Here is a 14546-nt window from a genome sequence, read left to right on the forward strand (position 1 = left end):
AATTCCATGTATGTATCCAAGCTTTCAGTTCATTACCTTTGTCCCTGATGCTTCTTGCATTGCAACACACACTTTAGTCCGTGTACCTTACTATTTCTACACCCTTTATTCTAATTCTCTTTCCTCAAATCCTGTTTATATGATAGATCTGGCTTTACCCCATGCACTATACTTGCAGTTCTTGCATGACCTTTATCCTTCTCCACCTCACTATCTGCTCTAACACTTCGGTTCCCCTCCCCCTGCAAATCTAGTTTCAACCACCGCTGTAGCACTGGCAAACCTTCCCGTAATCTTTAAACTCACCACCCTTTCCCTGGCCTCCTCTCTCCTCCCCTTCCTTCCTCTTCTGGCAGCACACAGTCCACTCACAGAGCTTTACTCTATGTATGACTGCAGAGTGTGTGATGGATCGTTGAGGAGGGAGTCTTACTCAGTCTATGTTTCCACGAGTGTGTGATGAGATTCGATGGAGGGATTCTTGCCATCGCTCTGACTTCTCGTCATGGGTCAGTGGATTTTGGGCGTTAAGCAGACTCCAATTAGAGATAGGGAGGAAGAAAATGGCAATTCTCACGTTCTGCTCCAACGACTGCAATCTGAACGCCCTTTCTGTGGCCCCACACTACTCCCCTTCCTTCCACTTTTCTCAGCACACCATTCCTTCTCCATCATTTTTAATTGAGTGGGTGAGCAGCATAGATGTACAAATGAAATCAGTATCCACGGGAAGGCGCTTTTTTTCAAAGTGAGCTCAGGGGTTTCGTTATTGAAATAAAGGACAGGACTACTACCAGTCTCAGGGTGTCCAGTCATAGGAATTCCATACTGTTTAGCACGTGGTGTAAAATTTAGAATCATTGTATTTTTTCCCAAGGAAGGTGGGATCTGTATAGAAGAGATGGAAGACGGTTTACGGTTTATACCTGAACTGGAGGGAAACTGACATACTAGTAGGAAGGATTGTCAGTCCTATGCATGAGAGCGTTTGGGATAGTTGTTGAACTCGAGTTGCAGGGGGATGGGATTCAGATCTCCAGAGCAGATAGCGGAGTCGATATGGAGACAGATGTTGTTAGGACACCAGAAAAAAGTCAAATATCAAGAGTTTATGCATAATGCGACTGGTGCACTGAGCTCCGTATATTTCAATGCAGGAAACTTTAAAAAAAAAGACAGTTGAGCTCTGGCAATGAATCAATGCAGTGAATTATGACATTGTAGCTATTACTAAGAATTGGGTGTAAGAGGAGCAAGCAGGAGAGCACGATATTTCGGGTTTCCCTATTTTTAGTCGTGAGACAGCGGAAGGAATGGAAGGAGGAGGGGTGATCTGCAAGTCTGAGAAAAATGTTTCTACAGTGTTCAGTCAGGACAGGCAAGGAAATTCGTCCAAGTGAGGTTTTTTTGGTGGAGATGACGAATAAGAAAGGTATGGTAATGATACAACGCAGAACACAGAACTGAACAGAGCATTACAGGCCCTTCGGCCCACAATGCTGAGCCGACCCTTAACCCATTACCCCCATGTAACCTTAAATTCCTCCTATACCTGTCTAGTAGTCTCTTAAATTTCACGAGTGTTTATGCCTCCACCACTGACTCAGGCAGTGCATTCCACGCACCAACCACTCTCTGAGTAAAAACACTACTCTAAAATCCCCCTTGAACTTCCAACCCCTTACATTAAAGCCACGTCCTCTTGTATTGAGCAGTGGTGCCCTGGGGAAAGACGCTGGCTGTCCACTCTATGTATTCATCTTAAATTCTGCTATACTACCATTTCTCCTCTCATCCTCCTTCTCCCCAAAGAGTAAAGCCCTTGTTCCCTTAATCTCTGATCGTAATGCATACTCTCTAAACCAGGCAGCAACCTGGTAAATCTCCTCTATACCCTCTCCAATGATCTCACATCCCTCTTGTAGTGGGTCGACCAGACTGAACAGAGTTCTCCAAGTCTGGCCTAAGCAGCGTTTCAAAGAGCTGCATCTTCACAACGCAACACTAAAACTCTATTTCTTGACTTATGAAAGTCTACACCCCATAAGCTTTCTTTTCTACCCTATCTATCTGTGAGGCAACTTTCATGGATCTGTGAACACGTACCCCCAGATCCCTCTGCTCCTCCCCACTACCAAGTATCCTGCCATTTACTTTGTACTCTGCGTTGGAGTTTGTCCTTCCAAAGTGTACCACCTCAGACTTATCCGTGGTGAACCTATCTGCCACTTTTCACTGGGAAATGAATAATCAAGCGTATACGTCCAATGGAAAGGACAGACATGTGGGCAGAGGTGTGGGGTGGCTCTGCTGGTGAGGAATGAAATTCAGTCCCTTGCTAGTTGTGACATAGAATCAGGAGATGTAGAGTCATTATGGATAGAACTGAGTAATTGTAAGGACAATTGTCGTACATGCACTTTAGCCCTTCTACCTAACTACCATTACAAACTTTATTCTGTTTCTCTCTCCTCAAATACTAGATCTGGCTTTAATCCATGCACGGTACTTGCAGCTCTCGCATGACCTTTATCCGTCTCCACCTCACTATCAGCTCTGACACTTCTCCGAGGTGAACGCATCTGCCACTTTTCACTGGGAAATGAATAATCAAGCGTATACGTCCTATCGAAAGGACAGACAGTTGGGTAGAGAGGGTGGGGTGGCTACGCTGCTGTGTAATGAAATTCAGTCCCTTGCAAGGTGTGACATAGAATCAGGAGATGTAGAGTCAGTATGGATAGAACTGATAAAATGTAAGGGCAATTTGTCATCACGTCAGTACATGATGTCTCTTGCATTGTAGTAGACGCACTTTAGCCCTTCTACCTAACTACCTTTACAAACTTTATTCTGTTTCTCTCTCCTCAAATACTAGATCTGGCTTTAATCCATGCACGGTACCTGCAGCTCTCGCATGACCTTTATCCGTCTCCACCTCACTATCTGCTCTGACACTTTGGTTCCCCTCCTCCTGCAAATCTAGTTTAAACCCGCCGGTGCAGCACTAGCAAACTTTCCCGCACCAGTTCAGGTGCAACTCCTCCCGACAGTTCAAGTCCTTCGTTGTCCAGAAACATAAAGGAATCCTTCCTGCAGAAACTCCTTAGCCACGGATTTATCGGTATTATCTTCCAATTTCTGGCATCACTAGCACGTGGCACAGGAAGCAATCCTGAGACTGTAACGCTGGAGGTCCTGTCCTTCAACTTTCCACCTGACCCCCTAAGCTCTCTTTGCCGGACCCTTCTTCCTATCCACGTCATTTGTCTCAACATGGTCCTCGACATCCGGCTGCTCACCCTCCCTCTTGAGAATACTGAGAACTCGTTCCGAGATATCGCGGACGCTGGCACCAGGGAGGGAACAGCCCATCCGGGATTCTCCATCTCTCCCATAGAACCTCCTATCTCTACCCCCACACCCCCAACCATCGAATCCCCTATCATTACTGCTCCCCTCTTTTCACTCCTTCCTTACTGATCTGAGGATCCAGTCTCGGTGTCAGAGACATGACCATTACAGATTGTCCCTGGTACGTCGTCCCGCCAACAGTATCCAAAGCGGTATACTTATTATTGGTGGGATCGGCCACCGGGGTGCTCTGCTCATTTTGTCTATTCCCCTTCCCTCCGCTCACAGTCACACAGCTACCTGCCTACTGACATTTCGTGGTGAGTGTCTCCCTGTAACTCCTGTTTATTTCTGCCTCCGCCTCCCGAATGCTCTGAAGTTTATCCAGCTCCCGCTCCAGGTCTCTAACACGGTTTGTCAGGAGCTGCAGCTGGATTCACCTTTTGCAGGTGTGGTCATCAGGCACATTTTTGCTCGCCCGGACTTCCCACACACTGCCAACGGAGCACTCGACTGCCCTAAATGCCGGCTCCATTACCTATCCCAAAGCTGATTAGATTAATTAAAGGAGATTACCCGGAATTACCCCATTGGGAGCAAACTCGTCCCAGCATTTGCTAGCCGAAGCCTCTGGAGCCAAATATTTCCTGCTCTGTCTCCCTCCACTACGTCCATCGCTCCGCTAATCTGCTCGCTTTTTAAACCCTCCCGCTGCCTCACGGACCGAATTTCACGCGCTTGCGCAGTCGTGCCCCGTTCAAACTGCCGAAGTAATCCTTTGGAGATATGATGTGGTGGCCGTTACAGAGACTTGGATGGCTCAGAGACAGGAATGGATACTTCAAGTGCCGACTTTTTAGATTTTTCAGAAAGGACGCGGGGTGGGGGGGGGGGTTAGGCAAAAGAGGTGGATGTGTGGCACTGCTGATCAGAGACAGTGACACAGCTGCAGAAAATCTGGACGATATGGAGGAATTAGCTACGGAGACTGTTAGGGTGACGAATGGGAACAGGGAAGGGTCAATAACTTTACTGGATTTTTTTATTGGCCGCCCTACAGTAGCGGTAGTATCGAGGAGCAGATAGGGAAACAAATCCTGGAAAGTTATGATAACAGCAGAGTAGTCGCGATGGGAGATATTAATTTCCCAAGTATCCATTGTCATCTCCCTAGAGCAAGAGGTTTAAGTAGGTTGGAGTCTGTTAGGTGCGTTCAGGAAGGATTCTTGACACAATATGTAGATAAGCCTGACAGACGAAATTCTGTTCTTGATTTGGTATTGGAAAATTAACCTGGTCAGGTATTAGATCTCAGTGAGATCTCACTATGGAAAGGATCTTGGTGATCGTTGTGATGCCTTACAGCAGACTGAAAAGCTTGAGCACGTAGATAATAAAAAAGAGGATGTGCTGGAGATTTTGGAAAGCATCGTTATGATAAGTCGGCGAGCCCGGATGAGTTGTACCCAAGGCTACTCGGGGAGAAAAGGGAGGAGGTTGCTGAGTCTCTGGCGATTATTTTTGCATCATCAATGGGGACAGGCGAGGTTTGCGGATGTTGTTCCTTTATTCCAGAAAGGGGGTATATATAGCCCAGGATATTATAGACCAGTGACTCCAACCTCAGTCGTTGATAGGTTGATGGAGAAGATCCTAAGAGGCAGGATTTATGCACATTTGTGGTATAATATATTTAGCAATAGACAGCGTAACTTTGTCGAGGGCAGGTTGTGCCTTACGAGCCTGATTGAATGTTTTGAGGATGTGACTATACACATTGATGAATGAAGAGCAGCAGATTCAGTGTTAAAGGATCTCGGCAAGGCATTTGATAAGCTATCCCATGCAAGGCGGATTAAGAAAGAAAGGCTGTATGGGATCCAAGGGGATTTTGCTTTGTAGATCCTGAACTGTCTTGCCCACAGAAGGCAAAGCGTTGTTGTAGAAGGATAATATTCTTCATGGAGGTCGGATAGTGTGGAGAGCTGCCGGACGTTACAGCGGGGTATCGATTGGTTGTTGAGGAAATTACAAGTAGACTAGAAAAGAGAGATGTAGTAAATGTTGTATCCTTGAATTTTCAGAAGGCCTTTGCCAGGGTGCCGCAGATGAGGCTGCTAAACAAGATAGGAGTCCATGGAATTACGGGAAAGTTACATACGTGGATAGAGCGTTGGCTGATTGGCAGGAAAGAGAGTGTGAATAAAGGGATCCCATTCCGGTCTGCTGCCGGTTACCTTTGGCATTCCACAGGGATCTTTGTTCTGGCCGCTTCTTTTTACATTGTATATCAACTATTTGGATTATGGAATAAATGGCTTTGTGGCAAAGTTTGCCGATGATGCAAAATGGGTGGAGGGGCAGGTAGTGCTGAGGAAACACTGATTGGGAGAATGGGAAAAGAAGAGGCAAATGAAAAACAATGTTGGAAAGCGCATGGTCATGCCCTTTGATAGAGGAAAGCTCGCAGAGAGATTGAGGCCAGTTAGGATAGTGGGCTGTACGATGGCAGATGAAGTTTAATGCTGATAAATGTGAGGTGCTACATTTTTGGTAGGAATAATCCAAATAGGGCACACAAATGGGAAATAGTAGGGCATTGAAGAATGCAGTAGAACAGAGTGATCTAGGAATAATGGTGCATAGTTCCCTGAAGGTAGGATCTCACGTGGATAGGTTGGGGAAGAAAGGTTTTGGTATGCTAGCCTTTATAAATCAGAGCATTGAGTTGTGATGTCATGTTAAAATTGTGCAAGGCATTGGTAAGGCCGAATTTGCCTTATTGTGTACAGTTCTGGTCACCGAATTATAGGAAAAAAATCAACAAATTAGAGAGCGTACAGAGAAGATTTACCAGAACGTTACCTGGGTTTCAGCACCTAAGTTACCGGGAAAGGCTGAACAAGTTTTGTCTTTATTCTTTGGAGCGCAGAAGGTTGGAGGGGGGACGATAGAGATATTTAAAATTATGAGAGGGATATATGAAGCTGACGTGGATAGGCTTTCTCCATTGAGAGGAGGGTTGATTCAAAAAAGAGCACATGATTTGAGGGTTCGGGGGCAAAAGTTTAAAGGATACACGAGGAGGAATTTCTTTACTCAGAGAGTGGTCGCTGTGTGGAATGAGTTTCCAATAGATGTGTTACTGATAATACCAGGTTCGGTATTATCATTTAAAGCGAAAGTGAATAGGTATATGGACCGGAAAGGAATGGAGCTTTATGGGCTGAGAGCGGGCCAGTGGGACTAGGTGAGTGTAAGCGACAGCACGGACTAGATGGCCTGTTTCTGTGCTGTAATTTTTATATGGTTATCTGGTTAAATAAACGGGCAGAATATTATTTAAATAGGTAGAGAATTCACAATTCAGAGATTCAACGGGAATTGGGTGTCCTCATGAAGGATACCCTTAATGTTAACCTCCTGGTTGAGTCGGTGGTGAAGAAGGCGAATGCAATGCTGGCATTTATTTCTTGAGGAATAGAGTACAGGAGCAGGGATGTGATGTTGAGGCTCTGTAACGCACTGGTAGACCTCACTTGGAGCACTGTGTGCAATTTTGCGATCCTTATTTAAAAAAAAAAGTTTGAGTTGACTTTGGAGTGGGTACAGAGAAGTTTCACTGCAGTGATTCCGGGAATGAGAGGGTTAACATATGAGGAACGTTTGACCTCTCTTGGACTGTACACCTTGGAGTTTAAAAGAATAAGGGAAGGGACTGATTGAAACATTTCTAATGTAAAAAGGCACGGGCAGAGTGATTGTGGCAAAGTTGTTTCCCATGGTGTGGGAGTCCAGTACGGGAAGGCATGACTTACGGATTAAAGGGCGCCAATTCTAAACAGAGATGCGAAGATTTTTTTATTATTATCCAGAGGGTGGTGAATCTGTGGAATTTGTTGCCACGCACGGCAGTGGAGTTCAAGTAATTGGGTACATTTAAGGCAGAGATTGATAGTTATCTATGTTGTCAGGGCATCAAAGGATAAGGTGAGAAGGCGGGGGAGTGGGATTAAATGGGAGAATGGATTAGCTCATGAAAAAATGGCGGAGCAGACTCGGTGGGCCGAATGGCCGACTTCTGCTCCTTTGTCTTATGGTCTTATGGATGCAAAACTGGGCTGAGAAGTGGCGGATTGCGTTCAACCCAGGGAAGTGGGAGGTGGTTCATTTGTATAGGTTGAATATAATGGCAGAATATATTACTAATGGTAAACCTTGCAGTGTGGACGATCAAAGGGATCTTGGAGTCCGGGTCCATCAGATACTCAGAGCTGCTGCGCAGTTTGACTCTGTGTTTAAGAATACGATGCATTGGTAATCATCAACCGTGGAATTGAGTTCAACTGCGAGAGGTAATGTTACAGCCCAATAGTACACCGGTCAGATCCCACCCCCCCCCCCACCTTGGAGAACTGTGCTCAGTTCTAGTTAACGCACTACAAGGATAATGTGGAACCAAAAGGAATGGTCCAGAGGAACTTTACAAGGATTTTGCCTGGATGGGGATCATGCCTTCTAGTAATAGTTTCAGTGAACTCGCAGTTCTCTCCTGGCAGCGACGGAGGATGTAATGTGACTTGACAGCGGTGTATAAATGATGAGAGGCATTGATTGTGTGGATAGTTAGAGACAACGCCAGCAACATTACTCTCTTCGGCAAGGTTATTAACAGCTCCTTGTGCATTCTCATCCAAACCGCCATATAGCTGAACGCAAACAAACTGCTCAGAGAGATGTTCGCGGGTTCCACATCATCCTCCAATGTCGTCTGCAAACTGGACCTTGTCAAAAGCCTTGTTAAATTCCATGAAAGTCACATCTACTATCCGTGCGTGATCTACCTTCCCCGGTCAAATCAGACCGACAACTCTACCTGTGACTGACGCCATCTAATACCTCCCTCCCTTTCGATGTTCCACGTTCCCTATCCCCTCCTCTCTTTCCCTCTCTCACCACTACATTTCATGTCCGTCTCTCTCAATCCTCCATCTCCCAGGGCATCCACCATCTGGGATATTCTTAATGGACATGTCTATGTTTATTACACATACCAATGGAAAAGATGGGTGCTACACTATCAGCCGGTCATCTCACCCTGGGTCCCACATCATTACGCCCGTAGGATTTACCCTGATTTACCGAATTGGACTGTAAAAGAATCCATCCCGGGGTCAAACAGAAATAAAGACACAGACATCGGTGTACGGTTAAACCTTGAATAGTTGATCACGTTGTCTTACGCCTTAGCCAATGTCAGGTTATGTCTTAAATTTATACAGTGAATTTTGGGCAATAGCCAACAGCCAAATATATTCAGTGAGCAATTTCAAGAAGCAGTTGTTAGATATCAGACAGTCTACGAATGCTTCTGGTCGGTGCACAAAATGAGAACTGAACGTCTACAGTCAGTTCCTCTTTTACCAAAACAGTGTGGGATAAATGTTAACATTATCTCATTCTTGGTATGAAATTCTGCGAGCTTTTGTCAGCACGCACAAGCAAGGCAGTCTCTGCATCTTATCCTGTGACCTTAGCGACATCAATACTCAGCCAGTACAGCTTGGTAAAACCATTATTTTTTTCACATTCAGACAAAGAAACTTATCATGAGAACGTAGGGTTTTGAAGTAGAATTAGACCATTGGTCTCATTGTCTGCTGCACCATTTCATAGTGTCTGATGCGATTTACTTCTCAGCCTCAATCCCCTCCCTTCTTCAAGTATTCCTTCAGGCCCAGACCAATCAAGAACCTCTACCATAAACATAAAAATAAGAAAGCTTTGGCCTCCACGGCCGCCTGTGCTAAATAAATCCACAGATTCACCACTCTCTGGCTGAAGTGATTTCTCCTTATATCTGTTCTAAAAGGACGCGCCACTGTTCTAAGTCTTTCTCCTCTAGTGTTCAACACCCCACCATAGAATCTATCCTCTCCACACCCATTTGACCAAGGCATTTAAATACTCAATAGATTTCAATGGGTTCACTCTTCTTCCTTCTAAATTCCAGTGAGTGCAGGCCTAGAGATATCTGGCACTTCTGATATGACGCCCTACAATCATGGAATCATGTTTGTTATACTCTTTTGAACCCGCTCCACTTTGAGCAACATCTTTCTAAGAGGCCCAGAACTGTTCACAATACTCCAAGTGAGGCCTCACCAGAGCTTTATAAAGTCTCAGCATCTCACCTTTCCTTTTATATTCGAGTCGAAATGCTGATACGCATTTACCCTCCACGCCACAGACTCAACCTGAGAAAGTTACATCATCGGCACCACATTCTGGGCTGAGGGGCTGGGGATGTGCTGTAGATTTCTATTTTCAACCTGCAAATTAACCTTTGGGGATTCCCCACAAGGACTTTAAAGTCCCCTTGAATCACCGATTTTTGTGTTTTCTCTCCATTTAGAAAATTGTCAACCCTTTCATTTTCTTCCAAAGTGCATGACCATACATATTTCAACACAGCATTACATCTGCCATTACTTTGCACTGTCCAAGCCCTTCTGTAGCCCGTCTATTTCCTCAAAACTACCTGCCCCTCCACTTATCCTCATAAAGTCTGCAAACTATGGAGCCGCGTTCATGGAGTTGCATACACGAACAGTAAGATCCCTCTGCTCATTGACACTGTCTTGTCTTTAAGAGTGTGCTATACCTTTCTATTTGTCCGGGTTGAACTGATCTGCCATTTCTCCAACCATATCTGCAAGGGATTTCAGCAGAGCAGCAATGAATTTCGTTTCTAGAAAATGATGAGGAAGTTGTAGGACATGTGTATTCCAAAAACTGTAGGAGTTCTCAGTACTCAGGAAATATTCGATTTTGGCCGAAAAGGGAACTCAAAGCTCTTGTAAAAGCTAAAGAAAGGGCTTACAAGAAAATAAAAATTAGTGGGACTGCAATAATCGGTTCTGCTCCCGGCTTCATCCGGGTGATGTTAGCCCTCGGCCCGAGAAACTTACGAATCTGTTTTGGGTGGATGCTGTACGATGTTTACAAACAGTGCACATTATGAGAGTAAACGACTGAGCTTTAAATTAGTATTTTGACTATATGGTTAGTAAGCAACATAAAAAATAAGAAAGGGGCACGTTCTTATGAAACAGTCTAATATTCCAACGGTGGAGCTCACAGTGTCGTCGATTTGTTCCCTTCGACCTCTCCCGAGCGCAGGTGACCCTCGGATCCACTCTCCTCAGACCGCTCCGTCCAGAGGTCATAGAAACATAGAAACACAGAATGCCTAGATCACAGTACAGGCCCTTCGGCTGACAAACTGTAAGAACATGTCCTTACCTCCGAACCATCCAGCCCTTTCACAGAATGAGCTGGGTTTGCCAGTAGCTCTCTGTTTTCATGAGCACCTATCCAGGAGACTGTTAAAAGTGTCTGTCCTGTCGGGCTCCACTAGCATGTCCGGCAGCGCATTACACGCACTCACCACTCTCTCCATGCAAAAAATAAAAATACCCCTGACATCCCCTCTGTACCTACTTCTAAGCAGCTCAAAACTCTGCCCTCTGGTGCTATCCATTTCACTCCTGGTGGTGGGGGGGGGGGGAAGGCACTTCACTATCCAAACGATCAATGCCTCTCATCATCATCTTATACACCTTATCAGGTCGTCTGTCATTCTCCGTCGCTCCAAGGAAATATAGCCGAGTTTACTTAACATATTCTCATAAGGCAGGCTCTCTAATCCAGGCAACATTCTTGTAAATCTCCTCTTCATCCTTTCTATCGTTTCCACATCCTTCCTGTAGTGAGGCGACTAGAACTGAGCACCGCATTCCAAGTGGGGTCTGATAATTTGCAATATTACCTCTCTGCTCCTAAACCCAGCTTCACGGTTGATGAAGACAAATGCACAGGATGCTTTCTTAATCACAGAGGCAACCTGTTCAGCATCGTTGAGTGTCCAATGCACTCGAACTCTAAGATGTTTCTGAACCACCAAATTGCCAAGAACCTTTCCATCATATTTGACCTACAAAAAAGGACTACAACTCACTTATCCTGGTTGAAAACCATCTGCCACTTCTCAGCCCAGTTTAACATCCTCGGACTGTCCCGCTCTAAGCTCGGACAGACCTCATTATTGGGGGTATTTCAACAACCCCAAACATGTATAGTCCGCAAATTTACGAAGCCACACCTCCACATCTTCATCCAGGTAATTTATAAAATCATGAAACGTAAGGGTCCCAGAACAGATCCCTGAGGAACTCCACTGTTCACCGGCTTCTATGCAGAATATGACCCATCTAAATCCTTCTGTGGGCAAGCCAGTTCTGCATCCAGAAAGCAAAGTCCCCTTCTGTCCCATCCACACTTACTTTCCCAATAAAACTTCCATGGGTACGTTATCAAATTATCGTTGAAATCACTAGAAACTAGATCTACTGAGCTACCTTCATCAATATGTTCAGTCACATCATCAAAAAAAAAAATCAATCCGGCTATTAAGGCACGACCTACCTTTGCATAACATGCTGACTATTACTAATTATATCATGCCTCTCCGAATGTTCATAAATCCTGCCTCTCAGGATCTTCTCCTTCAACGGAGCAACCACTGAAGTAAGACTCATTGATCTATAATTTCCTGGGCTAGCTCTACTCCCTTTCGTGAATAAGGAACAACATCGGCAACCCTCTAATCCTCCGGAACCTTACACATCCCTATTGATGATACAATCATCATCGCTACTCGTTCAGCAATCTGCTCGCTCGGCTCGCCCAGTAGCCTGATCCTCCATTCCCTGTGAATTTTCCAACTTGATGCTTTCTAAAACCTCCAGCATTTTGTCTTTATTAATGTGTACATACTCAAGGTTTTCAGTCCACTCTAAGTCACCCGTACAAACGCAGGAATCCTTTGTCCTACTGAATTCTGAAGCAAAGTATTCATTATGTACCTCTGCTGTCTCCTCCGGTTCCATCCACACTTTTCCAGTGTCACAGTTGATGCGTCCTAATCCCTCACGTCTTATCCATTTGTTCTTGACATACTTATCGAGTATGCTGCGGTGCACCTGAATCCTAACCTCCAAAGGCTTCTTATGGCCACTTCTGGCTCTCCTAATTTCTTTCTGAAGGTCCTTCCGGCGAGCTTTATAATCTTCCAGATCTCTGTCATCAACTAGTCTTTTGAATTTTTCATAAGGCCTTCTTTAATTCTTGACACCATTTCCAACAGCCTTTGTTGACCACGTTCTCTGTACCCTACCATACTTTCCCTTTCTCATTGGAACATGCCTATGCATAACCCCAACCAAATATCCCGTAAACATGTACCATTACTCTTTCTTACAGTTCTGAGAACACCTGACCCCAATGTATGCTTCCAAACTCCTATCTGTTAGCCCCATATGTCGGCTTAATTCAATTAAACGTTTTGCGAACTGATCTGTTCCTATCCCTCTCCAATGTTATGATACAGGAGGGAGATTGTGATCACTGTCTCCTTTTGAGTTATGATGTGGTGGCCATTACAGCGAATTGGATGCCTCAGGGACAGGAATGGTCACTTTAGGGTAGTCGCGATGGCAGAGTTTAATTTTTCAAATATTGTTTGGTATTTCCCTAGAGCAAGGGGTTTAGATGGAGTGGAGTCTGTTGCGTGTATTGCAGTAAGGTTCCGTGACACGACATGTAGATAACCCTGCAAGAGGAGAGGCTGTACTTGATTTGGTATTGGGAAATCAAACTGGTCAGGTTTCATATCTCTCAGTGGGAAAGCATTCTGGAGAGAGTCATCAAAATTCTATTTCCTTAACAGCAGCATTGGAGAGATAGACAGAGACAATTAGGAACACATTTAATTGGAGTAAGGTCAATTATGAAGCTATCAGGCAGGAACATGGGAGCTTAATTTGGAAACATATGTTCTCATGGAAAAGTACGGAAGACATTTGGTAAATGTTCAGGGGATGATTCACAGTGAGCGATTTCAAGAAGCACTGGTGAGATATCAGCCAGTCTACGAATGCTTCCGAGCGGTGCAGAAATTTAGAACTGCACTTCTGCAGTCAATTCCTCCATTACCACGACAATGTCGGAGAAAAGTTGACATTACCTCATTCATGGAATGAATCTTTGCAAGCTTTTGTTAGCTCGCACAAGCAGAGCGGCTTCTGCATCTCATCCTGTGTTCTTCGGGGCCTCAGTCCTCAGCTAGTCAAGCTCAGCAACAGCAATTTTTCCGCAATAAAACAAAAGAAACATATCATATTAAGATGCAGGAGCAGAATTAGACCATTTGGATCATCGAGTCTCCTCCACCATTTCATTGTGGCTGATCCATAGAACCATAGAACCTTAGAACATTACAACAAAGAATCAGGCCTTTTGGCCCTTCTTGACTGTGCCGAACCATTTATCTGTCTAGTCCCACCGTCCTGCACCTGGCCCGTATCCCTCCATACACCTCTCTTTCATATACCTGTCCAAGTTTTCAATGTTAAAAGTGAGCCCGCATTTACCACATCATCTGTCCGCTCTTTCCACATTTTCAACACTCTCTGCGTGAAGAAGCCCCCTCACAATGTCCCCTTTAAACTTTTCCACCTTCACCCTTAGCACATGGCCTCCGTTTTTTTTCTCCCCTGGCCGCAGTGGAAAAAAGCTACCTGCATTCACTCTCTCGATACCCATCATAATTTTATACACCTCTGTCAAATCACCCCTCATTCACCTACGCTCCAGGGAATAATGCAATAACCTATTCAAATTTACTCTGTAACTTCGTTTCTCATGTCCTGGCGACATCCTTTCAAAACCTTCTCTGCACTCTTTCAGACTTATTAATATCCTTCCTGTAATGAGGTGACCAAACCTGCACACATCACTGCAAATTCGATCTCACCAATACCTTAAACAATCTCATCATAACATTCCAGCTCTTATACTCAATACTTTGATTTATAAAGGCCAATCTGTATCCCCATATCCCTCTATCCTGCAGCACTCCTCTGGGCCATACCCTTACCTTACATGTTCCACCTTGATTTTTCCATCCAAAATGCAACACCTCACACTTGTTTGTATTAAACACCATCTGCTATTTTCCAGTCCGTTTCTCTAGCCGGTCCAAGTCCCTCTGCAAGCGTTGAAAACGTACCTCATTGTCCACTACACCTCCAATCCTTGTAGCATCAGCAAATTTGCTGATCCAATTTAAC

The sequence above is a fragment of the Hypanus sabinus genome, unplaced genomic scaffold (genome assembly GCF_030144855.1).
Source record: "Hypanus sabinus isolate sHypSab1 unplaced genomic scaffold, sHypSab1.hap1 scaffold_705, whole genome shotgun sequence".
NCBI lineage: Eukaryota > Metazoa > Chordata > Chondrichthyes > Myliobatiformes > Dasyatidae > Hypanus > Hypanus sabinus.